Source organism: Prionailurus viverrinus, chromosome E1 (genome assembly GCF_022837055.1).
Source record: "Prionailurus viverrinus isolate Anna chromosome E1, UM_Priviv_1.0, whole genome shotgun sequence".
Classification (NCBI taxonomy): Eukaryota; Metazoa; Chordata; class Mammalia; order Carnivora; family Felidae; genus Prionailurus; species Prionailurus viverrinus.
In genome coordinates, this window is record NC_062574.1 from 8,193,456 (window position 1) to 8,202,570 (window position 9,115).

The 9,115-nt window shown below is 49.9% G+C and overlaps 1 non-coding gene across 1 annotated transcript; it reads left to right on the forward strand.

Annotated features, from left to right (window-relative positions):
* Positions 1 to 8,392: 8,392 nt before the first annotated feature.
* TRNAR-UCG (transfer RNA arginine (anticodon UCG)) lies at positions 8,393 to 8,477 on the forward strand. The gene has a single exon. It is a non-coding gene; the product is annotated as a tRNA-Arg (tRNA).
* The last annotated feature ends 638 nt before the right edge of the window (positions 8,478 to 9,115 follow it).

Sequence of the window (9,115 nt, forward strand, 5' to 3'; positions counted from 1 at the left end):
AATAGCCCCAGCTCCCTTCTCAATAATCCAATTTGGATCAATTGGCCATATTATCATTCAAAGCCTTCTTTAACCTCTTATACTCAACTCACAGGGGCTCCAGGGATAACGCGTTCCATATGGCACGAAGTGGCTGAGTCCACCCTCATTTTTTTAGAGGAGGTCCAAAGTGTGCTGCTGCAGCCAGGCAAGGGTCTTCCGGCCTCCAGGCGCCCTCCGGGGACGGCCACCCAGCTGCCCTGTCCCAAGGGGGCGCTGCCCCAGCCGCGGGAAGGAACATTCCTTTCTCAGTGGACTGGGCAACCTGATGGGAATCCCGGAGCTGAGTTTTTCCAGCACTGTCTTCACAGTGGTCTGCAGCCAGGCTGCACCCGTCTGCCTTCATGGGGACACTGGGGTGCCGTGAAAAGGCCCTGGGGTTTGCCGAGGCCTCTTGTTCTCATCCCTGCTCTGTTCTTTACTGGCCGTGGGAACCCCAGCAAGTCATTGGATCTTTCTAGCCTCGGTGTCTCGTCTGGAAAATGGACGTAACACCTGCCCCAATGCCTTCTCACAGCATCTGCGAGGAGCAAATGAGATAAGAGAGTGCTTTGAAAATGGTAAGGTGCTGCGCAAAAGCACGCTTAGTATTGTGCCCACAGTCCTTTGGGAAGGTGGCTGTAGGAACATGATGGGTTGAAAGCCTAAGGCTCGCTGTTGGTGTGCACCTTTCCACCTTGGGTCTTGGGCACGTGAACTCTCTTGCCTCTCTCTTCTTGGCCACTCACGGGCCTTCCAGGTGGCTTTTTCACTCCTGGGGACCTCTTTTTCACTTGCAGTGTGGGCTGGACAAGTCTACCAAAGGCTGGTATTTCAATCCAGAATGGGGTATGTCTTCACCTTCTCCGAGACACTGTGTTTCTGACCTGTGTGCTTGCATCCTGTGGGTCGGGAAGGATTGAAAGCAGTGAAGAAGGGATGGGCTCATTCCAACAGCGACATCTTCAGAGAAGCTTAGCAGCAAAGGCTGGCCAGGACATCCGCTTGAACAGAGATGGGAAAATCGCGTGCGAGGGAGAAACTCGGGCACATCGCACAGTTAGCGGGCGTCGAATTCTCGGCAAACGCCTCCCTTCTTTGTGGAGCGTTGCTTTGTGTTCATCATACTACCTTCCTTTAATATTTCGTGTGTTTTACGCATGCTAGCGTGTTACGCATATTAGCTCTCTCGGTCCGGCAACCTATGGGGTTCGTGGTATCAGGTCTTCCATTTTGCAGATGGGGAAACCGAGGTGCAGAGAGGTGAGGTGACTTCCTGAGGTCACCAAGCAGTGATGCCAGGATCCCAAGCACTACTGTGTTTCTCTAAAGCTCAGGTGGTTAACCAAAGAGAAGGGGGGATGTTAGCCATGAGTCTTCGGCTTTAAGTAGTGACACCTGCTTGATGCTACTGTGCCTTCTAAACTGGAAGAGAAATGACTCAAGGAGTATTGCCAACAGGGGAAGGACCATATTCATGCCGGCAACTAGGAAACACTCTGGAAACACGCTGAAACATTGAGGAATCCTTCCAACGTAGGGTTTGATGGGACTGGAGGGCTCAGGAAGTGGCAGGAAGCTTGAACACACCCTATTTGCCCCTGGGGGGTGCAGCCAGATGGGAGTTTAGCCCACACAACCGGCAGAAAGCCATCGGACGTGAGGTTCTGCATTTCCAGCAAACTCTCAGATGCTGCCGATGCTGCTGATTCCCAAGGTTCTTTGTTCCAGAAGGAGGTTCGAAGACTTAGAACGCCCCAAGCCCGAAGGGCACTGCACCCCCGAGGCACCTGCCAGCCGTGACTCTTCCCCCTGCCCTTCTGTAGGCTTGGGCTGGCCTGGGCCCGGCTCTCCTTCTGGACGAGTCTGTGTTAAGATCGGGTCCACAGGAGAGGGGCTCCGGCAGGCCCCATTGTAGGGACCTGTTGCCCTGGTCCTGGTCTGCTCCCTGGGCACCCCAGGACCGTGCTCGGCTTACAGGACAGTCTGCGTCACCCACAGTACACTTCTCACCTCTCACGTTGCTTCTCTCTCTAGCCGGTCTCGCTCCAGCCCCATATCCAGTAAGGATCCAACGGGGCAAACGTATAGAAGGAGCAGTTGACTCACTATGGCAAGGTAGCTTAAATCCAGATGTCCAAGGGCACTTGGGTGGCTCAGTCGGTTGAGCTTCGGACTTCGGCTCAGGTCATGATCTCGCGGTTCATGAGTTCGAGCCCCGCATCGGGCTCTGCGCTGACAGCTCGGAGCCTGGAGCCTGCTTCGGATTCTGTGTCTCCCTCCGTCTCTGCCCCTTCCCAGCTTGCATGCTCTGACTCCCTCTCTCAAAAATAAACATTAAAAACAATCCAAACATCCAAAATTTAGGTGGGCTATCACTTGGTTTCTTTTGACAAGGCAAACTAGCAGCTTTAATCACAGAATAGAGAAAACAAAAGGAGTTTTTTTTGCCGAGAGGCAGAGAATGAAGCCAGAGTGCCCTCATGTGAATTTTGGCACGGGTGTTTGCTGTTTTCATTTGCCTAATCAAATTCTATTCCTGCTTATTCAGTAGGGATTTCGTTTGCCTGATGTGGTTTTATAAGAAGCAAGAGAAGTGGTTTAAGGAGGAAACGAAAAACAGTTCGTTTTTAATACCTTATCTTGATTTATTTGTAATGACTGTAATTCGTTTTGTTTTGTTTTGTTTTTCACGCATTTTTGTTTTCTCAAAAGCCCAAAATAAATTTGAGAACTCGGACATTAGGTAGCCCGGATCGGTTCAGGGTAGATTCTTTCTGGATGCCGTAGTCAGTCAGTCTGCTCCCCGGGGGGCGCGGGGAGGGGGCCCAGACATCCTGGATCTTTGCCTTAACATTGTCGGTTAGGGTCACCGTGTGCAACTTCCAGAATGATATCTTATTAGCCCAAGTGAATCACAGTAATGAGGTCTCAGTTAGGTTTTATATCGTGCCCGGCCTCCTGCCAAAACTCAAACAGATACGACTAAAGATACAATTGCGTCAACAAAACCAGCATGTGCACGTTTTGAAGCGTTCGCCATTGGGGAATCCGAATGAGTCTCTCACGTTTGCTCCGGATGATGGGACTCTACCTCTAATTACTTATTCCACAGAGGTTGGGAGAAGGAGACCCCGAATGAGGAAGCGGATGTATAATAATCGGCTTGCAGATTTGCTCACTGTGATTTGGTACAATATTAACATCCGTTTATGTTTCTTGAGTGTTTGCCCGGACTGTGTTTTCTCAGCAGGGTGGATGGGGACGTTGATGGGATCTTGGAGTGCCCGGCTGGATTTGGGAGTTGGAGCCGCTATAAATGTGGACGTTTGCTTGGATCCCTGGCGAACGAGTGAAAGATCGCCAAGAGTAATAAGGCTTCAGCGGAATTTCCTCACTGATTGGCACAGCTCGTTAAGAGGAGAAACAAAACAAGAGATGCCCTTGGGAGAGGCTGGGGGATGGGGTGGTCAGATCATGGAGGTGGGGGCCGTGGCTGAAAGGAATGTGGCTTTCACACAATTAGGTGTTTTGAAGGAAGACAGAGCCTGGACACAGTCGAATAATTTTGGCTAATTGAGATTTGCATGGGTCAAAGACCAGAGGTCTTGCTGCCGTTAAGACAGGATGACATCCGTTCTGGATCTCTGGATGAAGAGTGGCCCGTGTGTGTGTGTGTGTGTGTGTGTGCCTCGGGACAGTGGTGAGGGGTGCCTCCCTGACAAAGGATGGCTTTCATGGGAGGTGCCTTTCCACCCTGCTGCTGGTGGGTCTGATGGCCCCCAACTGACCTAGTGGAGTCACATCCAGTAAGGGCCACCACCCTTCTTCTCTGGGAGTGGAAACTAATGAGGCATCTGGAGGTGCTCACACTTCTGTGTTTAGGAAGTGAGAAAGGCTGACCACTGCTTTAAGCGAGTATGACTCTCCGTCTACAATGGACATTCCAACTCCTGGTTCTACATCGGACTCAAGCCCTGCCCCCCTCCCCACCCACGCCCTTTATACTCTAGTGATGGGAAATTCGTTCACAGTCTTTTGAGATGTTCTTTGCCCAGGGTGGCGCTAAGGGACCAGCAAGGCGTCTGCCGGGTCCTATGGCACCTTTGTGCCTTTTGGAAAAAAGAAGTCCCCTCCTCCAGGCGGAGGTACGCCCTGCCCTGTGCTGTGTAGCTTGGCGGGCTAAGTGCAGGCTGGGTTTTAGCTACCGCTGGCCCCAGTGGCTGGGGCCCGGGGCACTCTTGTGGGGGCCACCGCTCTTGTGATCTACACGGTCACCCTGGATACCTGGTCTGAAGTGGCAGCAAAGTGCAGGGAAGTCCTTAGACTCGTGGACCGTGAGGTCCACTGAGATACCCCCTGTCCATGCTCCCAAACCCCCTTCGGGTCCTATGACCAGAGACCTTCTGTACCACACAGGTGCCTCCTCTGAGTTCTGGCCTCCTTGGTGGCTGGCCACACAGACTCAAGTCCAGGCCCTTGAAGAAGGTGCACACCTCTTCCTCTGCAGGGGACCATCCAACCCTCTGTTCTCCCACTTGCTGGACTTTCTTCTTCCCTCCTTTGAGACACAGCATAATCTTGTCCACACCCTGATACAAGATAGGAAGAACCACGGCGCTGGTTTTTCCGCTTTCTAGAAAGTGCAAGACGCAACCCTGGCTACCGAGTAGAAAGGGAAGGGAAGAAAAATATGGAGAAGACAGTCAAATTAATATTTCAATACACCCTTCTGCTAAATTTACCCCAAACGCGAAATCTCTCTAAGGGAACGATGGAGGGACGCCTGTGCTCCCTGGAGAGAAATGAGCGGAGAGTGGCTTTCTAAGTTGCCCGGGCCTCCTTCAGGTCTCGAAGGACATTTTAAAAAATATTTATTTATTTATTTTTAGTTTATTTATTTATCTTGGTCAAATAGAGAGCAAGTGGAGGAGGGAGGGAGAGAGAGAGATAAGGAAAAAGATGAAGACAGGGAATCCCAAGCAGGCTCCTTGCTGTCAGCGCAGAGCCCTATGCGGGGCTCGAACTCACAAACCATGAGATCACGACCTGAGCTGAAACGAAGAGTCGGACGCTTAATAGACTATGCTACCCAGGAGCCCCCCGAAGGATACTTATAAGTGGTTCACAGCTATGTCAGCAGGGTTGGGAAAACACAAGTCCTTGGGGAAATCTCATCTGTATTCCACAAACTTACTAACTTTATTATTATTATGATTATTAATTTCTCAAGATGGATCAGGACCATTGTGGGATCGTCTGAAGGACCATATGGGACTCCTTCAAAAAATCCAAAAGAGCTGAGTTTCTGTCAGATGGCGTGGACGGAGGGAGGGGGCATGTAAAACATGGCTCTGCCATTGACTTGTGTGGCCTGGGGAAGACCCCTCCATGAAGGGCACGTTGGGCTAGAACTCGCTGATTTCAGGTATGTCTCCCCATTGCTGTCGTAAAGATGTCCTCGTGTGAAAGTCATTGTGTACTCAAGGGAAGAGTGGGAGAAGCTGAAGAGGTAATGTGAGCCAAGGGTTGGCTTTCCAGTCTCATTTTTTCCCTCTCTGTTCCTTCCTTGCTCTCATCCGTCCTTCCTCACATCTCATCCATTTTTCTCCTTTATTCTCTTGGTCTCGCTCCCTCCTTCTCCCACTCATCCTTGTTGGTATTTCCTCCTTCATTTCCCCTTTGTTTGTACTCCCTTCGTGTTTACTACGATCTGTATCAACCGAATCGGATCTTCTAAGCTCTGACCTTCAACGTAGCCAAGTTGAAGGTCATCCGTCTCCATCTCAGTGCAGAAAGCGCAGTCGTGCCAAAATTTGAAATGGTTTTAAAATTAATACGTAATCCTCTGGGGGCACCTGGGTGGCTCAGTGCTCCATGCTGACAGTGCAGAGCCTGCTTGGGATTCTCTCTTTCTCCCCGTCTCTCTGCCCCACCTCCCCTGCGTGCTCTCTGTCTCTCAAAATAAATAAATACACATGAAAGAAAATACGTAATCCTCAAATACGGTTTTCTCAGAGGGTCTCATGGGAGAGGGTTTCCTCCCTCTTGCACTAAAACTAGCCTGTGGAGGAAATGACCTTGGGGTGTCATTAACCTCTGAAATGGATGTCAAGCAGGAGATGTTTGGCTGACGGAGGACAAGGCTACTCTGTGGGAAATACCTCATTGCCTTCATCTTAGACGTGAGACGCCACGAGATGGACATATTATGAAAATAATACCCGGCTGACATGTCGCTGTGATTACACATATGTTCATAGGTAGACCTGAGTCAATTTAGGGTCATTAAAACATTAAGCTGCTCTGGAAAATGAGCTCAGCTACTCAGAATTTCAGGTCCAGCAGGTTAGCCTTCTGTAGGTCAAAGAAAATGCTCAGATTGGCACAGAGCCTCACTGGCCCTCACGCAGAAACTCTGTGACTTTGATACTCAGTGAAAAATGCACATCTGGAATGAAATCAGACCTCACCCTTTTCAAGCTTCTGCTCTTTGGTATTTAATTATTATGACTTGGAAGTGACTCAGGCTAAAGCCTTTATTTTTAGCAACGCTCACAACTGCTCTTGATGAATAAATCAGGAATGCTGTTTATTTTTGTTTTAATCGGAGCGTTTGACTAAATTTATTTTTCAAACCTTGGATGAACAAATCTGACACTTACGAAAATACATTAAAAAGTGTTTTCGAGCTACGTATAAAAGGCGGTTTTGCAGAGTGCCTTCTGGGGGTCGCCCTCTCTGTTCTCTGATGTGCGGGCAAATGGCAGCAGTATTTATGTCTTGGGTCCGGGCTGGAATTAAGGTTACGGGAACTGGAAGGGGCCTCAGGCATCACCTGGTTCCGTCTTCCTTTGACAGAGGAGAAGGTTGAAGCCCATGGGCTAAAGTCATAGTATGTCTGACCGTGTCGTTTGACTTTCCCACCCACCCACCCACCCACCCACCACCTGCCTCCCGTCAAGTATGAAACAGGTACCATTGCTGCCTCCCAAGACCATTTTAGAGGGCGCAAGATGCTGGATTAAACCATCTGAACCACACAGGTGGACAGGCCCCTCCAAATCTCCTTTTTTCTCCCTGATCAGCCACCTTTTTTCAAAATTCTGCCCCAAATGAGAAGAACACAAGGGTGGATTGGCTGCAGCCCCTCCACTCAAGACACCGTCAGCGGAAGACCCCGCTCCTGCAGACGAAACCGATTGCGCACGTGCCCATACCTGCGTGCATCTTGTGCGTCTCGTTTAATCGCCAATATTCTCGTAGCGTTTTTTGTTCAGGGCAAACGTATTCTAGGGGAAGACGTCCTGAGAAGCGAAAACCCCCCGGTATCTTTTCTTAGTCACCGTAGAAGACAGCCTCTTTGAAGTCTGATATTTGTAGAAATTAAGGCACGATCACCACGCTAAGTCTAGTCAACTTTCATCACGTTCTGTTTCTTTCCATGAGAACTTCTAAGATTTACTCGCTTAGCAAAGGAGGTCTTGAGGAGAAAAAGTCTGTGTTTGGGGTTCGTCTTCAACCGGAATGCTTGTTACTCTCCCCCGTGGTCTAACACACAACAAATCTCAGGCTTCCAGCCTTCATCAAGAAACAGTCTAGAAGTAGAATTCAATAGCATTGGCTTCTTTTCATTCTCTTTTTATAGGCAGTGTGTCAGTTCTTTACAACTACTAACTTAGACCAAAGTTTAGCTGTCTGAGGCAACTGTAAATATTTACTATCCCGTGCAGTGCCTGTACCTCAGGAGTTTAAGCGTGTCTTAGCTGGATAATTCTGGATCCCGTGAGGTTATAGTCATCATGTCATCCAAGGCCTGCCCTTCATCCGAAGGTTTGCCTGGGGCCGGCGGGGGTCTGCTCCCTCAGTGGCTTCTCACAGCGTGACTGATCCAAGGGAGAACAAGGCAGGGTCGAAATGCTTTTTTGTGACCTAATCTAAGAAGTCACAATTTGGGGCACCTGGGTGGCTTCATCAGTTTCAGCCTCCAGTTCTTGATTGGAGCTCAAGTCATGATCTCATGGTCACGAGACCGAGCTTCGAGTGGGGCTCTGTGCTGACAGCGCAGAGCCTGCTTGGGAGTCTCTCTTTCCCTCTCTCTCTGCCCCTCCTCTGCCTGCACCCTCCCCACCCGCTCAAAAATAAATAAACATACATTAAGAAAATAATTCATGGTTCATCTTCCTCCCGGATCCTACGGGTTACGTAGATCGCCCTCCTCAGGGTGGGAGAGGAACATATGGAAGTATGGATACCAGCGGTGAAGAATCATTCGGGGCCATTTCGGAGGCTGGTTACCACAGAACGGGATACTGGTTCTCTCTTTATGGCCATATCACACATCTACCCTTTTAAAGTAATATAGTTAAGGGGCGCCTGGGTGGCTCAGTCGGTTAAGCGTCTGACTTCGGCTCAGGTCGTGATCTCACGGTTCGTGGGTTCGAGCCCCGCGTCGGGCTCTGTCTTCTTGGTTCAGAGCCCGGAGCCGGCTTCCGATTCTGTGTCTCCCTCTCTCTCCGCCCCTACACCCCTCACGCTCTGTCTCTCTCTGTCTCTCAAAAAATGAATAAACGTAAAAAAAACCTTTAAAGTAATATAGTTAAGTATTAAAGAGGTCGTCTGATCTAACCCAAAACACTAATCTTTGTATATTCTAATACAGGTGGTCTCCGGGTGTCACAAAAATTGTGTACGTGGCATGCATGTGACTGTTAATTGGGAAACACCTCGTCACTCCATGTTGTCCCTCGAACCAAAAGCACAAAGAAGTCTACTCCATTGGTGTTTGTCCAAGGCCACTGGTCATAATGGCTGCTCAAGGCAGCTCTCACCACAGTGGGGAGGCAGCGGCCAGTGGCATAGGGCCACGTGGAGAGGTCCTTCTGTCCTTACTCTGGAGATGCCCTCTCGTCGCTGGTGCACGTTGTGCTGACCCCTTGTACGTGATGAGTGGGACCCGGAGTTAGGAGCTTGAGGTGACCTCTGTCCTATTTCTTGTCTCTTCTTTGATTACTGCTCCTGCCTCCCTGTGGCAGTGAGCCATCTGCCCCAAATCGGATGTGACTTTGTTATGGTATGGGGCTCACTAGGGGACAAA